The sequence below is a fragment of the Hylobates moloch genome, unplaced genomic scaffold (genome assembly GCF_009828535.3).
Source record: "Hylobates moloch isolate HMO894 unplaced genomic scaffold, HMol_V3 SCAFFOLD_3, whole genome shotgun sequence".
Classification (NCBI taxonomy): domain Eukaryota; kingdom Metazoa; phylum Chordata; class Mammalia; order Primates; family Hylobatidae; genus Hylobates; species Hylobates moloch.
This window is the reverse complement of record NW_026652278.1, coordinates 88,047,714-88,070,502: the sequence shown is the minus strand read 5'-3', so window position 1 is coordinate 88,070,502 and position 22,789 is coordinate 88,047,714. Positions and strand designations below refer to the sequence as shown.

The 22,789-nt window shown below is 42.8% G+C and overlaps 1 protein-coding gene across 1 annotated transcript in view; it reads left to right on the top strand.

Annotated features, from left to right (window-relative positions):
- Nucleotides 1-6,242, top strand: part of ZNF248 (zinc finger protein 248) — a 76,751-nt gene extending 70,509 nt beyond the window's left edge. Inside the window, exon 5 of the mRNA XM_058437024.1 lies at nt 3,408-6,242. The gene's annotated coding sequence lies outside the window, so the exon portion shown is untranslated. The remainder of the gene's footprint in view (nt 1-3,407) is intronic.
- The last annotated feature ends 16,547 nt before the right edge of the window (nt 6,243-22,789 follow it).

The following is a 22,789-nucleotide window of genomic DNA, read 5'->3' as shown; positions in this document are numbered from 1 at the left end:
ACAGACATTCCCAGAGCAGCCATTTTAGAGACCGCCCCCTAGGAATGCATTCTCTTTCTCAGGGCTGTTCCTTGCTGAGAAAAAGAATTCAGCGATATTTCTCCTATTTGCTTTTGAAAGAAGAGAAATATGGCTCTGTTCCGCCCAGCTCTCAGACAGAGAGACCTAATGGTTATCTCCCTTGTTCCCTGAACATCACTGTTATCCTGTTCTGTTTTCAAGGTGCCCAGATTTCATATTGTTTAAACAATTTGTGCAGTTAACACAATCATCACAGGGTCCTGAGGCAACATACATCCTCAGCTTATGAAGATGACGGGATTAAGAGATTAAAGACAGGCATAGGAAATCACAAGAATATTGATTGGGGAAGTGATAAATGTCCATGAAATCTTCACAATTTATGTTCAGAGATTGCAGTAAAGACAGGTATAAGAAATGATAAAAGTATTAATTTGAGGAACTAATAAATGCCCATGATATCTTCACAATTTATGTTCTTCTGCCATGGCTTCAGCTGGTCCCTCCGTTCAGGGTCCCTGACTTCCTGCAACAACATATCTTTTCTGTCTTCTACTTTTTTTCATTGGAACCCAACAGAATCGAACTCAAACATTAAAATCCTTACTTCAATAACCATTATGACTTAATTCTTGTAAATCACTGTGTTCTTTTTTATATTAATACAGTCTTTTATGTGAAATAATATTTGATACATTTTAAGTATTACAGGTAGCCAAAGTCCTGTGGGACGTGACCAACTCAGCATTCTGATGGAGGCTATATGATCAAACAGCAAACTGTTTCTCATGAATGCAGGATGTGGGCAAACTCACACTACCCTGCCACCAAAAGGTTTGCTTAGGGACATCACTCCCTGGCGCCAGGCTCCTTGAAGTTATCTACTGAGAAAATTACCACCTATTGTTCAAAGGATGCAGTCTCGCAAGCCTGCTGTGAACCAAATGGCCTACTGAAAATTACCCGACAATCATCCGCTCTTTCTTGCTATCTCTTTTGCCTAATAAATATGGACAGCTGTGTAAAGCTCAGGGCTCTTGTCCACTAGAGGCATGGTGCCCCTGACCCCTTCTTCCAAATATACTCTTCTTTTGTCTCTTGTCTTTTATTCCTGCGTTCACTCCCCTTTGTTCAGTCCAATAGGTCCGTGGCAAGTATCCTACTATAAGCATTTTCCTCTACCATTTCCTGGCATATATTAATGGAAATGACTATTGTTACTGAGCTGCCTTTTCAATAAAGAAGCCAAACAGTGTTTTTGTTAGCCACACATGTTTTTAAAAAAACAATTATTTACATGAAAAATGCAGTGATCAAGTACATAATTTTTACATTTAGCACAGTCTAAATTAGTTTAAGGAAACAGCTGAGAATGGTAATGCTCGTTGTACTGTCCCATAAAATGCTTAGTAAGAAAACTGCCCATATTTCAATATCTTGAAATGTCTACATGGGAAGCCTCGAGTGTGCCAAGCTTCACTTGTATGTAACCCAGGAAATATTTGTATGTAGCATACCTGTGTTGTTATTTGCCATTACTTCCTAGTACTGGCAACCTGGTATAGTACAGGAGTTGGCCAAAAATTTTTATAAAATGCTATAAATACTTTAACCTTCCAGGCCACATACTTATTTCTGTCACTTTTTTTAACCCCTCATCCCCCAATCTTAGCTCATGGTTCATTGAAAAACAGATTCTCAGCCAGATTTGGCCTCTGGGCCAAAGTTTGCCTACCCCTGATACAGTGGTTAAGAACATAGACCTTGGAACTAGACTTCCTGGGCTCAAATCCCAGGTCTGTTACATATTAGGTGTGTGATCTGGGGCAAATCCTTGAACATAGGTTCTTTAGTTTCCTCTTCTGCTAGATGATGATACTAACGTTACCTCCCTCATGGGGTTCTAGTAAGGATTAGTTAAGTTAGTAAAGTACTTGACCAATGTGTAGAACATTCCAAGTGTTAGCTCTATTACGAGGAGCATTATTCCTTGCAACAGATTTGTAGGAGCTTTTGCAGGTTTTTGATTTGCTACTTAACAGTTATCCCCCACTTATTCCATGCCAGCAGAACCTTGATTTTGTTTCATTGTCTACCTAGAATTATTGGTTCACCCTAATTTTGAAAAATGTTTCCTGGCCAGTGAAATACTGAGAATGCTGAATGAGATTTGAGACAATACGATTTCATAATGATTAACAGATTTCATAAGACAGCCCTTTGATTTTGGTAGATGTTCTTATGTCTGGACGTGTGATTCTATCTTTTGGTCTTGAGGTAAGATCTGACAATAGCAGAACACAAAACTGGGAAGCAGTTGGATTGATGGTCTCTAGCAGGTAAATTAACCAACCCTGAAGCTTTATATGAGATAATAGTTTTTTTTTTGGTCTCATTATACTGGTTTAGTTGGGATTTTCTATTTCTTAGAGCTGAAGGTGGTTTAACCAACTCAGGCAATCTTTTTGAAGAATTATTAATTCAGAAATATTAACAGCAGTCTCTGGGGAGAATATGCTCTTAGGAAAAATTGATTCATGGGTAGCTGTGTTTCAGCCCTAGAAATCTTCATGTGGCGAGCCTGATTCTTTGAAGTAAAGTTATTCACTATTCCATTGTAAGAAACAACGAAGCTCTGCTTCATTGCACTTTCATTGCATCAGCACAAGAAAATCACTTGGAAATTACCATTATCTCGTGTATATCTTATATTTAAAATGTGTTTACTAAGTTTAATTGTTCATTGATCTGTCCCTATGTTGTTGCTATAAGGTAAGGATTTAACTTTGTTTTCCCAAATGAATAGCCAGTTTTCTCTACACCATGTGATCAGTTCACACCTTTCCCACTAATTTGAAATACCATCTTCATGCTAAATGGTCATTTATGAGAAGTATTTCTCGGCACTCCATCCCTCTGTTCTTATAGTTACCAACCTGCCTTCATGACCTAAGGGGTGGCAGATATTCCAGAGATTTCACATCCTTCTGGCTCAACATTTATTCCAGGGAAGAGCATTTAATCCAAGATGGCCAATAAGAGTCCGTGAGTTTTTGTAGTAGGATATCAGCACATGCTGTCTGTTGGTGACCTTAGAACTGCCAGTAACCCTGTTGAGAAAATGTGTCTACATGAAAAAGTTACCATGTGGACATTTGAAAGGCAGATGGAGTTGGGATGTTGCACAATCCAGGAAGCACTGACTCCTTTCTTCTAGATACCCTAAAGGCCTGCACCATCATGCGATCTTGTGGTTTCATTATTAAGCCAACAAATACTAATATCCTTTATGTTGCTGACATTTGTTTCACTGATTTCTTTGTTTGTGCTCATACAAAAGGTAATGTTTTAGTATGTCTTTATAATACTTTTTTTTTTTCCCCAAGACAGAGTCTTGCTGTGTCATCCAGAGCTGGACTGCAATGGCATGATCTTGGCTCACTGCAACCTCTGCCTCTTGGGTTCAAGCAATTCTCCTGCCTCAGCCCCCTCAGTAGCTGGGATTACAGGCATGCACCACCACGCCAGGCTAATTTTTGTACTTTTAGTAGAGACGGGGTTTCACCATGTTGACCAGGTTGGTCTCGAGCTGCTGACCTCGTGATCCACCTGCCTCAGTCCCCCAAAGTGCAGGGATTACAAGCATGAGCCACTGCACCCAGCCTATAATACTTTTAATAAAGAATAGCACTTTAGGCCAGGCACAGTGGCTAATGCCTATAATCCCAGCACTTTGGGAGGCCAAGTTGGGTGGATAGATTGAACCCAGGAGTTTGAGACCAGCCTGGGCAGCATAGTGAAAGCCTGTCTCTACAAAAAATTATCTGGGCCTGGTGGCGTGTGCCTGTAGACCTGGCTACTCAGTAGGCTGAGGTGGGAGGATTGCCTGAGCTCAGGGAAGTTGAGACTACAGTGAGCTGTGCATTGCACCACTGCCCTCCAGCCTGGGCAACAGAGCAAGACCCTCTTTCAAAAACAAAACAAAACAAAAAACCTAGCATTTTCTATTTCTTGAAGTTATTCCTCCCATATATTTTTGTTAAAGGTTTTATCTACTCCATTTGTCAGTTTCCCTCACCCCATACAAAAGTTTTGTGTTCTCATTGGATTTGCATTACCCTGAGGTGTAAAAACTTTTCCTTGCTTTCCAAGATCAGGCCAGAATCCAGGGATTGGGACTCAGATTGCACCTGCTTTTCCCTCTTCTGGACAGCTCCGCTCCTCAGAACCACCTCAACATTACCAACTGCCTTGGGGTCAGCGCCCTGAGCCCTGATTTTTCCTCCTCCCTGCCTAGTGGTTCTTCCACAGCAGGTCCGTCTTCATTTCCAGCAAATGGAAGCCTCATCTGGACACCGATGCATCTCCAGGTTTTCTTTTTGTCTGCTTAAAAATGTCTTCAGGATGCCACAATTTGGAGTTATGTGTGATTCTATTCAGAGCAGATTTTCCCACTCTGAATGTGGAGACAATATTGAACCTTTGGGCTCTAACCTCAACTTGCTATTTGCTTGTCTGACTGAGCAACATTCTAACCACTGCCTACCTGCCTACTAATCTTTACTAAAAAGGCTCTGTCTTGTTGGTTAGCTGACAGCTTTCACTAAGCCATCTATCTGACCATAGTTATCTGTGTGACAAACAGAGATGAATGGATTAAGGGCTTTTGCCAGGGTGAGTGGCTGGGTGATAATTTCTCTCCTCATTCTTCACAGCTCTGGAACACATCCCCTGCTCCTGCCTCCGCACCTTCTCCCATCTGGAACACATTAAGGGGTTTCATAAGCAGATGTAACTTAGCATACTTCCTGACCTGGCACCCAATGTACAGTTTCATGAACTTGTTCATATATGAACTGCATATTTCTGGGGAGTGTGTTGGTAGCTTCCATCATACTCTCAGAAGAGTCAATAAACCAAGAACCACAGCAAAAACAAGACCCTCAGAAAACTCTCAGATGGTTTAGACTGCCCCAAACGCCACTTGACTGCTTTTCTTTTTAAATGTATTATACTTTTTTACATGGGTCTAGCAACCAAAGGAATGTTTTACTGCTTTTCAAATCTTCTCTGAGAGCCAAGTTTTAGAGTTGGAGTTGAGAATCAGGGCTGCATGTTAACATTGTTGGCTGTGAGAAATCTGCGTAAGTGGCTTCCAAGAAAGGCCCAAGGGAGTCCATCTGATCCTTCCTTGCCTAGTGGTCTCCTTTAGCACAGCACAGCAGAGCATTCTCTCTGTAGCTCATTCAGAGCCCTTTCGCTCTGAACTGAGAGATAAAGAATAAGATGCCAGATGTGTTTCTGCATTGGGATAAGTAAGGACAACGCATATTCTGTGGGAAGGATAGCTTTTACACCCAGAACTGTCTGAGATTTTACAGTTAAGCTACATCAAAAACATTAAAAACAGGGAAACAAAAATATCAAGTAAGAATGAATCTAGTAGAAATATCTCAAAAGATAATAATAATATGATTATATATTTGTACTTTGTGTTAATTATTTGTGAAATATTTTTCTTGCATGAGGCAATAGCAACTCCTGCTTCTTTGAGCAGAATGAGAATTTAGTTTAAAGATATAGGGGAGAAAATAGAATAAGTACTGTGGCATTGGATTGGAATAGGTGTTATTGTGAGTATATGATTTTCATTAAAATAAGAAATATGTAAAAAGTGCGAATGTGGGTGCTTGTATGCACACATCCCAGCTCTGTCCACTGAGAGGGCATGGTAGCACTAATAAACTAGTAGTAATAAGCATAGCTGGTTTCTACATTTTGGTTCCCAAATGCCATTCTTCACTAAAAGAACCTGGTGTCCTTGAAGAAATAGCTGATTGCAAGGAATTTACAAGATTAGCCTGAAATATTTTTTGTGTGAGAAAGTAAAGAAGTGCCCACAGTATGATGAGATTGTTGAAAGTACACAGTTTAAAGAAACCTAAAGGGACCCCTATTGGCAGAATCTGGGACAGTGTAAGAATAATGATAGTACTGGACTGCAGATCATTGAGTAAAATAGAAATCCATAACTCTACACTAATACAAATGAATGAAGGGAAGAGAATGCTCTTCCTATCTGATAAATGCAGAAGGAATAATGGTACTAATAAATTACCATTTGGTTGTCATCACAGTAATGATTACTTCGGGCAAGAAACATGAGTGGATACCAAAATTAGTGGAAGAATGTGGAATGAGGAATGGTATTTGATATAGTCTCAGAGTATCAATCTACAACATTCTTAGTAATTCAAGGGTGAAAAAACAGAGTGGAAAACATAGCAAACACCGTTTTGATCAAGTGATCAAAGTTAATACCATCAGTAATTGGTTAAATCAGCATCATGGTGCCTCCTGAGAGGACACAGTGGCAACTTAGCATCATTTCAGTGACGATTCAGCCACAGGATACTCTGGGTCTACTTCTGAGAAAACATCAGGCAGAGGAAAACTGAAGTATATTCCACAAAGTGACTGAGTTATTCTCAAAAACATCAAGGTAATCAAAGTGCATGAAACTGAGGAACTGCTCCAAATTGAGGAACTGCTCTGGTTGTCTGATCTGGAGGAACTGCTCCAAATCAGGCAACTGGGTAAGCCACACAACCCTGGATGGATTCTTTTCCTATAAAGGGCTTTATTAGAACAATTGGTGAAACTTAAATTTGGTGAAGTATATTCTTGAGTTTTTTTGTGCTGTACTTACTACTTTCCTGAAAGTTCAAAATTGTTTCAAGGATACCACAGCAACTAGAAAGTGAAGGAGGAAATCCAAGAAAAAGATTCACAGAAGGTGGAGTTTTAAATTCTGTACATAAAATCAGCTAGTATATCTAGCTGACACCTGAACTGCAAATTCCAACCAAGCCATCTTAGGCTGAAGAGATTTCAGCTGCTTTCCATGACCTAGTAGAAAGAGTTTGGAGTTTGAATCTAGACAATAAACTAACTACTGGAAGAGAAAATATCAGTAACATTTAGAGGAACAAAATAGAACCCAGAGTCTCTACCATCTATCATACACAAAGTCCAGAATCATTTTGCATATGAAGAAACAGAAACACATGAACCACATCAGAAGAAAAGACAATCAATGGAGACAAGTTCTGAGATGACCAAGATTTTCATGGAAAAGTTATTTTTTTGTTTGTTTGTTTTCTGAGTCAGAGTTTCACTCTTGTTTCCCCGGGCTGGAGTGCAATGGCATGATCTTGCCTCACTGCAACTTCCGCCTCCCGGGTTCAAGTGATTCTCCTGCCTTGGCCTCCCGAGCTGAGATTACAGGTGTGTGCCACCACGCCTGGCAAATTTTTTATTTTTTATTTTTAATAGAGACAGGGTTTCACCATGTTGGCCAGGCTGGTCTCGAACTCCTGACCTCAGGTGATCCACCTGCCTTGGCGTCCCAAAGTGCTGGGATTACAGGTGTGAGCGACTGCACCTGGTCAGAAAAGTGTTTTTTTTTGTTTTTTTTTTTTTTTTAAAGTGGCTTTTTTTTTTGGATGGAGTTTCACTCTTTTTCCCTAGGCTGGAGTGCAATGACACAATCTCAGCTCACCGCAACCTCTGCCTCCTGGGTTCAAGAGATTCTCCTGCCTCAGCCTTCCAAGTAGCTGGGATTACAGGCATGCGCCACAACACCAGGCTAATTTTATATTTTTAGTAGAGATGGGGTTTCTCTGTGTTGGTCAGCCTGGTCTCAAACTCCCAACTTCAGGTGATCTGCCTGCCTTTTGGCCTCCCAAAGTGCTGGGATTATAGGTGTGAGCCACTGCGCCCGGCCTAATGTGGCTTTTAAAACTGTGCTTGGCTGGGCGCAGTGGCTCATTCCTGTAATCCCAGCACTTTGGGAGGCTGAGGCAGGTGGATCACGAGGTCAGGAGTTTGAGACCAGCCTGACCAACATGGTGAAACCCCGTCTCTACTAAAAATACAAAAATTAGCCGGGCAGTGGTGGCACACACCTGTAATCCCAGCTACTCAGGAGGCTGAGGCAGGAGAATTGCTTGAATCTGGGAGGCAGAGGTTGCAGTGAGCCGAGATTGTACCACGGCGCTCCAGCCTGGGCGACAGAGTGAGACTCTGTCTCAAAAAAAAAAAAGAAAAAAGAAAAAAAAAAAACCTGTGTTCAAGAACATATACTCATAATGTCATATATGACATATGCTCATAATGAAAGAGAAAATGAATGGGAAGTTCCAGCATAGAAATATAAATTACAGAAAAAACCACATGGAAATTGTAGAACTAAAACATAAATTACCTAAAATAAAAAATTCACTAGATGCAGCCAAGTGCAGTGGGTCATGCCTGCAATCCTAAGCCTTTGAGAGGCTGAGGTAGGAGGATTGCTTGAGACCAGAAATTCAGGGCCAATCTAGACAACATAGTGAGACTTTGTCTCTTAAAAAAAAAAAGCCAGGCATAGTGGTGTGTACCTGTAGTTCCAGCTACTCAGGAGGCTAAAGCAGGAGGATTATTTGAGCCCAATAATTGGAGGCTACAATGAGCTATGATCATGCTACTGCACTCCAGTCTGGGTGACAGAGTGAGACCCTGTCTCTAAAAATAGAATAGGTAGGGCACCAACAGTAGAGGAGTGTGCAGCCGCATAGAGGGGAGCCTGACTCTCTCCCACCCATCAGATTCAGATTTACCCAAAACACACGAGGCTGTGAATACCACAAAGATCTGCATGGTGACAGCACTTGGGCTCTTCTTGTGCTGCTCTGGGCCACCTTTGTATTTGGTTTGCCTAGACCCTCTCCTCCCAAATCCTATCTGTGGAGATCGCAGCCCCACATCTAAATAAGGATGGAAACATGTGGCATGCAAAACTGACTCGTTTCTATGAGTGCTGAGACACAGCACTGGATGAGAACTCCACAGAAGTCATCTTTCTTTCATCTTGGCCTTCGCAGAGTCTCTGGCTAAGTGCAGACTCAGACCCAGCCCTACAGTGCAGGAACTGGGTCTGTGGGTACATCTTAGTGCTTGGAATTATTCCTGGCACCTAGCACAGATGGATCCTGCCAGGGAAAAAGGAAGAAAAAAAGCACACATCTAGTGACCGCTATAACACAGCTTCTCAGGAGAGCAGCTATAAATTTCACCCAAAGCTTAGGGGAAAATAATGGCTAATGGTAGGTAACACAGAGTACCTACAACACTCTGTTACGGGACAAAGCTAAAAGGAGACTGCATGGTTAGCTTTCTTCTTAGACAGCTTGAGAGCTGAGTTTCTACAAGTTCTCCCCTTGATACATAACCTGCAGTGGGCACTAGAGGGCACAGCAGTGTCACTGTTCTGGTGCCTTCTGGACTTTGTAGAATGGCAACTGCAGCTCTGGAGGAAGGGGCACCCAACATGGACCCAGATCCAGGTTTCCCCTGTGAGCTGTCAAGACCTGCAAAGGGTCTGAGATTTTACTCTCCTGCAAGCTAACTCCTGATCCTGCCAGTTTCACAAAAGCTGGCAGAAGACATGAGACACCTGTGTCAGAGGGACAACAATGTTATTTCACACAGAAGCTGCCATAGTCAGAGTATCTGAATTTTGTGATGCCAGTTTGTCAAGCCCCACATGGTGATGGAAAAGACCAGATGATGTGGATGTGCAGTGGGTTGCGCTACAGGAGAGAAGCAGCGACCCTGAGCTTAGAGAATCTGGATCTTTTACACTCGCAGGTGGCACGGCTGCCCTTTGCTCCTAGGGACACACTATCTCCACCTTCTAAGGCTGTTTGCTGCACAAACATCCTGGAAAATAAAAAAGACTTTGTTCAGACAAGTCCTCAACAAAGACTTGCAGGAGACAAGAGATATCTTTGCCCAGGAGATGAGCAAAACACAAGAGATGCAGGCAGCACTGTCTTCAGACAGTGGCTGTGCTTGGAAGCAAAGGCCTTAGGGACAGTGACCCACTAGGGCACTTTATAGGAGAAGCTAAAGAGCTCAGGCATTAGGAGCCCGAAAGGAGCCCATCAGCATCCATGCAGTCACTCATCATTCAATAAACTTTGCTTGAGCACCACTGTGTACCAGGCATAGAGCCCTGGTTCTACTCAAATTGGAGCCTTCACCTTACACTTTTGATGACAGCCTTCACAGTTATCTTTTATCTTTACTCAAATCCTCTAAAAACATTCTTATTAATCTTTTTAAGAGTTGGATCTCTTTGATTGCCACGTGAAGCCTAAAGAATCTTTCTCAGAATATTTTTAAACTATTAAAATACCTAAGAAAATAAAACACCTAAATTAGATAAAATAAATATAAAAATAAATAAGGAAATATCTAATAAACTATTACTATTATTAAAAAACAGTTGCCAAATATTTTAAAAATATACAAAGTATATAGAATATTTTTAAAAACTTATTTAGGAATAGTCTATGTGCTTCTCTGAGCATTAAAATAAAAAGATTTAGTGCCGGGTCTGGTAACTACCATGACTTCAAAGTCGTGAGGAGCATAAAGAATATTTAGAGGTCGGCTACACAACAGTAACTCCTGACTCTAGACTGGCCTCCATGTTTTGGAATAATGCCAATATTTCAGACAAATGTCCTCATTTGGGGTCTAGAGATTAAGACCCCTGCATATATATAGAATCTCAGCCGATAGAGACCATCTAGGAGGAAGGTGGAGCTCGGCCAGCCGCTGTGTCACACTCTGGGAACAGCAACAGAGGTGTGCATGTGCACTTGGGTGAAGAAGGCAGCATCAGCATGGCCCAGCTCAGACCAGTGAACAAAGACCCCATGAAGAAGGGTATGTCTTAGCAGAGGCCCCAAGGGCACATGAGGAGGAAGGGGGTGAACTGGAGAGAAGGCAGGAGGCCCAGAGAGAGGAGCAGGAGTGGAATGGTGTGATGTGTGCCTGAAACTACAAGCTGCTTCAAGTCGCTACGTGGGAAGTGGAGGCTGGGAAAGTTGGCAGGCCAGGGCCTGGAGTTGGACAGACCGGGCAACATCTGCCATTCCAACGGAGCCCATTGCTTGCTTTCTAGAATGTGGAAAGACATAGCCAGGCACAGTGGTTCATGCCTGTAATCCCAAGACTTTGGGAGGCTGAGGTGGGCAGATCATTTGAGGTCAGGAGTTCGAGACCAGCCTGGCCAACGTGGTGAAACCCTGTCTCTACTAAAAATACAAAAAATAGCCGGGTGTGGTGGCACACACCTGTAGTCCCAGTTACTGGGGTTGTGGGGGGGCAGGGGCTGAGGCATGAGAATCACTTGAACCCGGAAGGCGGAGGTTACAGTGAGCCAAGATCGTGCCACTGCACTCCAGCCTGGGCGACAGAGCGAGACTCTTTCTCAGAAAAACAAAAAAAGACTTTCTTACTGGTTAGTAAATAGCAGCTGCTCCAGGGTCCCTATACTAACCCCACTTGCCCAAACAAGCACACTTCTCCCCCTGGACCCCCACCACCCCCAAACTCAGAAATTAAAAGACTAACTCCCAGGTCATCTGGGGACCCCTGTGTTCTGCCCCAGTATGCATCTGCTCTGATTGATGAGTGTTCATGCTGCGCTGGCCTGCACACCCAGGAACCAGATGTGCTATGGAAAACAATGCACAGTCAGCTTTGCACATTCAGGAAGTCACGCCAAGGCAGTGGGCTCACTCAGAGCTACTTCCTTGGTCTTCAGCTTGAGCAGAAGGCTCTTAGCTGTGCAGATGGAAAGGCCCTGGCTGGTGGAGTGTTCAGAAGTGTCCTCTGGTGGCCTTCCTGGACCACTGTGAGTTGCTCTCTGCTGCCAAGCATTAAGTTCAGCCTAAAGCTGCCTCCTTATGTAGTTTAAGTTCACCAAAAGATTTCTCCATGCACAGTGAACTGTAACCTAACAGGATGTGTAACAGGCTGTCACCTACAATTGTGATTGTACCAATCAGAGCTTTGGCCAATCACAGGTGGCTGACTGCTCAATCTGTGTTCAAAGAAGGCAGAGGTGGAGCTGTGACCAGTCCGGCTGTTTCTGTGCCTCACTTCTGTTTTCTGTCCCTCACTTTCCTTTTTCTGTCCCTAAATATTATCCAACCATGGGGCAGCCCCAGAGTCTCTTAGAACCCCTTCAGTTTCTAGGGCTGCCTGATTTGCAAATCGTTCTTTGCTCAGTTAAACTGTTTAATTTTTCTAAAGTTTTTATTTCAACAGAAGTCAAATTGAAGAGCCAGCTTGCACACCCATGGTCTCCAGCATTTTCATGGTTCACTGCAGGACTGTGGGCTGAGTTTGCCCTCCTGATCCTGCCTTTTGCAAGGCTCAGATAAGCTTTCATGAAGTTGGTGGGGTGGTGACCCTGCTGGTTCCCTTCTAAATGACAGCACCTCTGCTGTAGCTGGGTCTCCCTGCAACAGAAGTCAACCCTGATCTTGGATCCCCAGCAGTGAGCGTGGCCCGGGACTCCGGGTACCTCTGAGAACTCATCCAGGAACTACTTACCAGTTGGCTTCCCTGTGCATGTGATCAAGGTTCTGGCTTCAAACAGCCTCTTGGTTCATGTTTAAAAACAAATGGAGAAGGAAATACCATTGAAGAGAAGTAGCAAGGGAAGAATACCCCCAAAGTAGTTGCCCTTCCCAGGGTAATGCAATATGTGAAAACACAGATAATTCAAGTATTTTATTTAAGTCAGCATTAATTGAATATTTCTTTCAGACAGGAATTTGAGGTTTTTTAAGTTTTAAGTTTTTATTTTAGTGTAACTAGATTTGGTGCAGTGCCTGGCATATAGTAGGTGCTCAATAAATTATTAAGGATAGTTCCAATAAGTTTACTGCACCTGTAAGTTAATAGAATTCAAGATATTGATATAATTATCATTAGATATCTTGGTGAAAAAAGTGAAAACTCAGGTGTCAAGCAAAACCCTCAGGAGACTCTATACCAGCAACAAATTGGAAAGCATTATTTAGTGAGAATAAATTTTCCTGTGGACAATATGCCTATTAATAAATGTGTTAAGTGTGCATTTCTGTTTTTAAATGAGCAAAAATGTGTAAGTGCAACTATTAGAAATGTAAAATGAATTGAAGAACAAGAAAACAGATTAAAGGAAAATAACTGCTATTGAATTAATAGATTGTATACCACTCCTAAAAGGAAACTATGCGTATCAGCCTGAAAATTTCCTTCAAAAATGGAAATGTCTCCTAAAGGAAACAGGACCAGGTATGCTGGACATCTGACCAGGTGTGGTAAACACCTAACTCTGTATGCCAGACACCTGACCAGGTATACCGCACACCTATGTATGCTGGACACCTGACCAGGTGCAGTAGACACCTAACTTGGTATGGTAGATACCTGACTAGGTATGCTGGACACCTGACTAAGAATGCTTTATCCTGACGGACAAGAGATCATTCCCTGGAGTCAACCTTCCTTCTTAGGGCATTTAAATTGTGTTTAATGCCTGCTAAGGCATTTAAATTGTGTTTCTAAGTTGGTAAGATATTTTCCACATGACTTCAGAAAAATCTCAAATGATAATAATGGCTATTATTTATTAAGCATTTGCTATGTGCCTTGCTCTGAGCTAAATGTTTAACATACATTCTTTTGTTTAATGCTCACAATACTTATATGGGATAATTTTTTACAAATAGGGAAACAGATTTAAAATTGGAAAATAATTGCTTAAATTCCCATGAATAATCAGTTCATCTGAGCACAGATGTGTCCCATGTCCGGCTCTTAGCTCTGTCACCTACTGTCCCAAACAATGTCACTGGTTTGAGCCCACAGTTACACCTGCATAACAAGACCATAAATAAGAATATCTTGAAATATACAACAGCAGGCAATCTGGGGGCTTGTGTAAGCAGTTCTGCAAATACTTGGAGTGAAGAGGCAGTAGTCATTGGTGGCATCATGCCACAGGTAAGCATTTAAATGTTAGAGATGCTTTCATTTCATTGACAAAGCAATATTCTCAAACTTGATCTCATACACCATACTAATACATTTTTAGATCAGTATACCTGTAGCTAAGTGGCACAGATGTCCAAAGTGTGCTTTAATAAAATGCAAACACTGAGTGTATTTTTGAGGCTGGAGTTGTGTATTCCTCTTTGTGAGAAAAGCAGGAATTTTTTTCTCATTTGTGCTTGAGGCAAGCTTGAAATACAAGTTAATAGGACTCAAAATTATCTCCATCTAATGTTTTTAAAGATAACTTTCTTTAACATAATCAGAGGAAAATAGTATACTTTGGAGACCAAAAAAAAAGTGGCATATCTTAGATCAAAGGTTTTTCCTGGTGATTGTGTTTGATTATCTTTTAAAAATATGCATGAGTTTCTAGAATGCAGCAATTGGATTTTTTACTTTATATACTTCTAATTCTGACTTTTATGTCATAAGACAATTGGTGTTGTCTGTTTATAATGATGGTAATCTAAAAGGGGAAAACTATATTTTCTTAATTTTTCATGAATTCATTTATTTCTAGAACTGTAACTAAGGTTTTTCAATAGCTTCACTGAGAACACAGCATGCCGCTGGCTGGTCCCCAAGTTTCTGGTGCCTTCTCAGTCCCATTTATGAGAAGATAAAATGACAAGTCCTAGGCACCCAAGCGTATGATCCTGGTGTATGTGTGCTTTGAAGAACAGCAAAAGCGCAGGAGAGGTAGGACTTCGCATACAAATGTGGAAGGTCTGTTGAATGAGGCTTTTCTCTAGGTGATACAAAGAAATCCCCTGTGAAAATACCTGATATTCACATAAAGGGCTTGGTATGGGCCCAGCCTGTGGTGCACCTGGTAGGGAACAGTATTACTGTCAATATTGCACCTGAACAAAGTCATGCACTTCCATAGATGGATGTCTCAGGATGGCTGCTGCCATCTACACAGAGCACAACCTGAATAAAAATAAGACACAGGAATTGAGAAGCATTTGTGGGCGTGGCTTTGGGGCCAAGGGCAGTGAGGTCTGGAGGATGACCACAAAGATGGCTGCCTGGGAGACAGACTAAATAATTAATAAGCTTGCCAAGGTCGCCCCACACGCTGCAATGATTTGCTTGATTTTGAGCTGTAGGAACAGGAGGCTGCCACGATGAAACGCTGCAGGCTCGGTGGCTTGAACAACAGAGGTTTATTTTCTCACAGCACTAGAGGCTGGAACTCCAAATCAAAGTGTCCTCTGATGATGGTTTCTTCCTGGCTTGCAGATGACAACCTCAGTGTGTGCTCACATGGCAGAGAGAGAGAGAGATGGAAACAGAGATAGAGATGGAGAGAGACAGAGACAAAGATGGAGACAGAGACCAAGAGACAGAAACAGAGATGGAGACAGATAGAGAAAGAGAGAGACAGGGACAAAAATAGACAAAGACAGCTAGATGGAGATGAAGATAGAGATAGGGAGAGAAACAGAGAGAGACAGAGAGACAGAAAGAGAGACACAAAGATGGAGAGAGACAGAGATGAAGAGAGGAGACAGAGCAATCTCTTCCTCTTCTAAATACTCCAGTCCTGTGAGAATTAGCGCCCCACTCTTAGGACCTATTTACCCTTAATGACCTCTTTAGAGATCCTATCTCCAAATACAGTCCCATTGGTGTTAGGTCTTTAACTTACGAATCAGGGGGACACAGTTCAGTCTGTAATCAGGGGCAAGGGGACACAGCCATCCACACTGAATTCCTTGTTCTTCAGCACTGTTCCTGCTCCCAATCTTGATAAATCGAGAACCATCCCACACACAAAAAAACCACCTTGAATGTCACAGAGAGACTCTTTATGCTGCATTATATTTACTAAGTGGTAGCTCCTTTTGAAAGGAATGATTCACTCTCTCTGTGGGAACACCCTAAATACATGAGGGGCGGAGCCTAAATACAAGAGGGGCATGGAGAGAACAGGCTGGTGTCAGCTTCCTGTGTATGGGTGTCCAAGGCTGCCGCTCTGGCTCTGGCCAGCTCATCAGATTTGGGGCCGTAGCTTCAGAAAGATGAGAAGCAACTGTCCCCACCTCTGTGCTGGCCCCAGAGTCCTCAGGGCCAAGCCTGTCAGCTGTTGCTTGGCCCCAGCAGAACCACGCAAAAGGGCATTGTCCACATGCTCACCATACACAGAGGATGTGGGAGTGCTGAGGGTGAGGCACGACTAGGAAAGTCACGCCCTCAGATGATACTGAGTCATGAGACCTTGACGGGATCCAGGGCACCTGTCGGAGGCTGATGCCCTGAGAGAGGAAGCAGCGTGCCCACGGGAACAGGGCCAAAGCGCCAAGGCTTGGACTCACTAGTCAGGCCCCTCTCACAAGGCAAAAAGAAGACCCAAAACAGGGCAGTGTAGAGCAGCAATGTTATTTCTAAAAGAATAAATTCAGGCCAGGCATGGTGGCTCACACCTGTAATCCCAGCATTTTGGGAGGCTGAGATGGGGGCCAGGAGTTTGAGACCTGCCTCAACCACATAGCAAGACCTCATCTCTACAAAAAAAAAAAAGTTTAAAAATTAGCTGGACGTGGTGGTGTGTGTCTGTGGTCCCAGCTACTCAGGAGGCTGAAGCAGGAGGATCACTTGAGGTTGAGAATTGAAGGCTGCAGTGAGGATGATTGTGCTATTACACTTCAGCCTGGTTGACAGAGTGAGGCACTGTCTCAAAAGAAATAGAAAAGCAAAGAAAAAAAAGAGTAACTTCAGGACCTTCAGAAAGCTTTAAGATTTGGTCTTATATTCAGCAACCAGATGGGCACATTGCAGTGGCGTCACACATGGTTTTACCATATGTGTTACTGACCTCCCTGGTCACATAGGATTATGTGAGCAGTTTTGTTGGAATACAGAAACCCAATCTCAGCCTGGTAATTCAATCCTGTTAAGTGGGGCAATAAGAACAATGACAGATGGAAATTGATTCAGCAAGGATCTACTTTACGGTGAAAATGCTGGGCATGCACAGACGCACTTGGAGGGGACCTGAGGTCAGTTTATGAACCACGGCAACACGTTTGTTACAGACTTCACGACACTGATGCTGCTCACAAAGGTAAGGGACTCAGGGAAAGAGCAAGGCTTGGGCAAAATCATAATAGGCAGAAAAACAGGCTTCAGAAGCTATGCCTATCCTTGACTGCAGACCTCGATAGTGTTTTCTCTAACAGGCTGACTTAGAGTAGTGTTTTATGGCAAACTGAAGTTGAATGGCAAAACAAGTCAACAAAGTGATGGGCGTCAGGCCTTAAGAGGCAGCAAGTGATAACAACACAAAACAGGCTCCCACTCTGGCACAAGACCCAGTGAACTGTCAGGGAATCCCAAGTGCCCCTGTAGGATCTGTCTCACGGCAGGCAGAGCGCATCAGCAGGGGCCAAGGCCCGGGTGAACTGACCAAGAGGAGATATGGACTTCCCAGGGACAGGGACATGGTTAGGACCCATCCATTGGAAAGATAAATGATGGAAAAGCACTCAAAAGAAGTCTCTGAATTGTTCAGAGTGTAAATTTGGTGAAGGTGGGAATTTTAGATTTAAAAGCGAGGTGGGGAAATAACTTTCTATGCCATAGAAAAATGGTAAAGTTCATTATTACAGCTATAAGCTAAAAGTACAGATGTTCTTAAAGTGTGTTTGTGTAAAATAATGCAAGGTTACTCCACAACAGATTCTCATGACAGTGTTTAGGATTTCAGAAATTTAGGAGAAAGAAAATGTAATCAATACAGACAGTTCTTGATTTATGCTGGTTCAACTAGCAACTACATCAATAAATGACTTGAGATGTTTAACACCTTATTATAAAATAGACTCTGTGTTACATGACTGTGCCCAACTGTATGCTAATTTAAGTGTCTTGAGCACGTCTAAGGCAAGTTAGGCTAACCCATGAAGTTCTATAGATTAGGTGTATTAAGTGCATTTTCAACTTACCATATTTTATTTTTCTTTGTCTTTCATTTTTTTGAAACAGAGTCTTGCTCTGTTGCTCAGGTTGGAGTGCAATGGCACAATCTGACTCTCTGCAACCCCCACCTTCTGGGTTCAAATGATTCTCCCCCATCAGCCTCCTGAGTAGCTGGGATTACAGGCCTTCATGCCCAGCTAATTTTTGTATTTTAGTAGAGATAGGGTTTCACCACGTTGGCTGGGCTGGTCTTGAACTCCTGACCTCAGGTGATCAGCCTGCCTTGGCCTCCGGCCTCCCAAGGTGCTGGGATTACAGGCATAAGTGAGTAAGCCCAGCCTTCAATGTACCATATTTTCAATCTGCAATGGGTTTATCAGGACATAACCCCATCATAGCTCAAAGGTATCTGTTCTGGACTAGACTACCCTTTGGTTGCCATGACATCCCCAGGCCCCCTTAGCATCACAGCAGAAAACAAACTACTTTAACTGGGCATTATATCCAATTCTACAGTAAGATGTGGCCAAAATGTTAGAAACAAAACGGTATGTAAATTGCATAATCCCATGTGCAAGACAGGATTCAAAGAACCAGCTTCTAATTCATCACTGACACATATGGTAGTCACACAGATGTAGATTTATGATCGATTGGGGATTTACAAAATACTTCTTCTTCCATAATCTTTTTTCTTCTGCAGTGATCCTCTCTCACTCTCTTCATTCATCCTTGGGTTGTACATTCCTTTTTCTCTTAAAGAAGTTCTAATATTTTCTTTGTTGTTTTCATAATACTTTCAGCAGAACATGACCCCAGAGTTGAAAGCAGTAAAGAGTCGGTCAACATCTCTCCTAGGGAGGAATGACTGGATTTCCCTGTGCTAGAATTTCTACAGAAGGGGTCCACCTGGAGAACATGCTCACCCTCTCCCATGGAGCCTTTGATTCTGTGGCAGTGCCCTGTGTGTATGGGCCACTCTTCACTGCCTCTCCAACAAGCAGCGAGGTTTCCAGGGCAGTGAAGTGCTTCTAGCAAACACCACTAACACCTTCTCAGAACCAGCAACCAGCAGGTGAAACATCACTTGCTGCTGCTGCTGCTGTCCCCATTGTCTTTGCTGTGCTTCACCTGGGGTGAGCAGCAATCTATTTACGAAGTTTGTTTTTCTCTCACTGTCTGAAATTCTCACCAGAATCCCTTGTCTATTGTTAGCTACACACCCTGGTGGGTCCTTAGAGCACTGGTTTCTGACAACATAATAATGTGATTAACCCTATTTGACTGTCTTCTCAGAAAAAATCCATGTGGATATATACATGTGCAATAAAAATTTGCAGCTAATGTTAGGAGGTTTAAAAGCCACTGAAGCTTGAATGATTCTAAAGATTTCTGCACTGGAAAAATTTGGGTAAATAAAATTTAACCTCCTACAAAAACTTTTGGAAATTTTTTGCTAAGGCGTTTGATTTGTACTAACAGATTTCAATAAGCTGGTTGCTACTTATGTGTCCATCTTCATGCCCAACATTGTCTTGGGGGTGTTAGAACCACCTTCTGTTAAGGACTACATCTGTGAGCAATGCACAACTATTGAAATATTGACTGTGGTTGCCGTCATACATGTTACATTGCTCACAACATTGATTTGACTTTGGAATATGTTTGTGTCTCAGGGAACAGGTCTATGCCTCCTTTGGCTTTGGCTTTCTGCAGCCAAATCTCCATGGCCATAGGGTTTTCAGGCCTCTGCTTATATCCTTAAGATAGTCTCAGGCTGAGAGCCAAAAAGCTTGTGGGGGATAGTTAGGTCATTAACTAGCAGGAGTTTTGAAAACAGTTCTCCCAACCTAAGAAAGCATGATTATAAATACTATTCTAGAACAGTTTACATGCCTGCATCCTGATAGAGATTAGGCCTTTGTGTGTTTTTAAGACTACAGTCTCATTTAATGATATATTTGCTTTTAATAAAGCTCGATAAATATATTATCTCAGCATCTCCGGAGGATATTATTTTATAATTTGCCGCATTTGGATTCTAAATATTCTTCTTATTGTCCAGAAGAACAACAACAAAATACTCTTTTATTAGCAGAGAGAAAATAAGACAGATAATCCCTGCCTTCCTGGAGGTTCTGTAAGTCAGACTGGCCTGCCCTGTGAGGACAGCATTCTTTCCTCTGTTTATCTTCTTTAATGACTGCTCTGCTAATCACACCTGACTCCTGTTATCAATCTTGCGGTTGTATTTTTCAGGGTTTTTACTGTGGTCAGAGGTTTCCAGATACTCCAATATTATTATGAAAAAGAAACCATTGTCATTATTGGACCTAACTTGGGACACAGAACAATGAATAATTTTTAGAAAGGAAGGAATCTAGCAGATATTCAGCTCTTGTATCTTTTTACTTTGCATCCTGAGAAAAGGCATCTACCTAGGTGACAGGAATGCAAAGGAAAAAATAAAACCCTGAAAAACAGACACACAGTCTTTGGGGCACTGAAAGTGTTTCTTCAGTCATGCTTTGCAGTGTGTCACACCAGGACTCTTGCATCCTTCTGGATCCATTTGGATGTCACGTAATTATTTGCAAGGATCAAGGTTGTCACACATGGGCTATTCACTTGGAATCTTTTGAAGAACAGAGCATTATTGCATTGTAGACTTCATGGCAAATATTTTCGAAAGCAAATGTGTAGGTTCATCTGTGCTTATATATCTGACACTTTATTCACATATGGGTTGAGAGCTTGTGTACTACGTTAAATATGAATTACATGAGGGATATAGTCAGGGTACTTGAGAAGCTTGCTCTGCTGCTGTCTAATAAAAGGCCACTCCTGACTTTTTATGCAGGACAGTGTAGATGTGGCTTTCTATGAAACAGCATGTAGGTATTACCAGGCCTGTGTGAATATCAGCCATTGCTACAACCAGGAAGTTCATAAGCACATGCGCTTTCTGTAGGAGATTCAGCTTTGAGCTCTTTTCTCTGCATTAATCACAACCTTCTCTGGGCTTTCACAGCACTTGACACACATACTAAGACTGCAACGGTTAACAGTTTCTTAGTGGTTATCATTTTTTACACAGTGACTCTCTCGCTCTCCTGCTGGAATGAAAGCTACTGCAGGGCAGAAACTAACTTATTTATGTCTGCATTTTCAGAGCTCAACACATGGCATGGCCCCCCCATTCCATGTCCTCAGTAAATGTTTACGTAATGAATTAACACAGAAACGGAAAACCAAATATCACATGTTCTCATTTATATGTGGGAGCTAAGCATTGAGTACACAGGACATAAATAGGGCAACAGTAGACATTGGGGACTCCAAAAGAGAGGAGGGATGGAGGGGTGAGGCTTGAAAGACTTCCTATCAGGTACTGTGCTCAGTGTATGGGGATGGGATCAATAGAAACCTAAACCCCAGCATCACAAAATACATGCTTGAAACAAACCTGCACATGGATCTCCTGAATCTAAAATAAAAATATTTTTTAATTAAATTAATACATTTTAAAAATTTATATGGCTGGGCGTGGTGGCTCAAGCCTGTAATCCCAGCACTTTGGGAGGCCGAGACGGGCGGATCACCTGAGGTCAGGAGTTTGAGACCAGCCTGGCCAACATGGTAAAACCCCGTCTCTACTAAAAATACAAAAATTAGCTGGGTGTAGTGACGGGTGCCTGTAATCCCAGCTACTCTGGAGGCTGAGGCAGGAGAATCACTGGAACCCTGGGGGTGGAAGTTGCAGTGAGCCAAGATTGCACCACTGCACTCCAGCCTGGGCAACAGAATGAGACTCCATCTCAAAAAAAAAAATTATTAAAAAAAAACATATTCTAGGACGAGCACAGTGGCTCATGCCTGTAATCCCAGCACTTTGAGAGGCCGAGGTGGGAGGATCACGAGTCTAGTTTGAGACCAGCCTGGCCAACATGGTGGAACCCAGTCTCTAAAAATACAAAAATTAGCCTGACATGGTGGTGCACGCCTGTAATCCCAGCTACTCGGGAGGCTGAGGCACTGAGCACAGGAGGTGGAGGCTGCAGCGAACTGAGATTGTGCCACTGCATGCCAGCCTGGGCAACAGAGTGAGACCCTGTCTCAAAAATAAATAAACAAATATTCTGAAGCATAAAAATCCTCAAACATATCATTCTTGACAGAAGCAGAGAAAGTTCCCAGGAACAAAAGGTTATCATGAAAACAATTATTGGAAGAATGAACAAATAAATGAAATGTAAGCTGTCTTCCTGTGGTTCAAAACCACACCTGCCCCATGTCTGTTAGTTAAGCATGGGAGGTCCGCACATCCTCTAGGGCCACTCACTGGTGTGAGCCTCCTCTTACAAACTGTGCCACAGATCAGGCTGGCATCCACAACAGCCTGCCTGCCCTTGGATCCTCTTCTCACCTGGTGTTGCTCTGATTTTCTGGTTGTTCATTTGAATGTTTCTGGGATGCTGTGTCTCCCTCATGGTCCCTGTCCTCCCCGCCCCCACTGGCTTTCCCTCCCCAGTCCCCGGGTCCCGGGCACAGCACTGTCTTCCAAGTTGTGCTGGGGAAATCGAGTAGAGAACTCAGACTGAGCTGTGTCCTGCAGACCTGATCGTCACCCCGAGTGATTCCAGTGTTGTCTACGTGGCCGTGGGGGCTCCAGGTATTTGCCTGCCACGCAAATCATGACGGGGGCCACCTGCCTTTTGACCCTGAGTCTGCAGAGGTCGCAGTTGCTCTCCCCAGGCTCTCGGAAAGAAAGTTCCGCTGATGAAGTGAAGGGACTGTGGCTCGTAGCAGAAAGAAAATCCCTAAATGATTCATCTTTTTTTTTTGGAGACGGAGTCTCGCTCTGTCACCCAGGCTGGAGTGCAGTGGCACGATCTCAGCT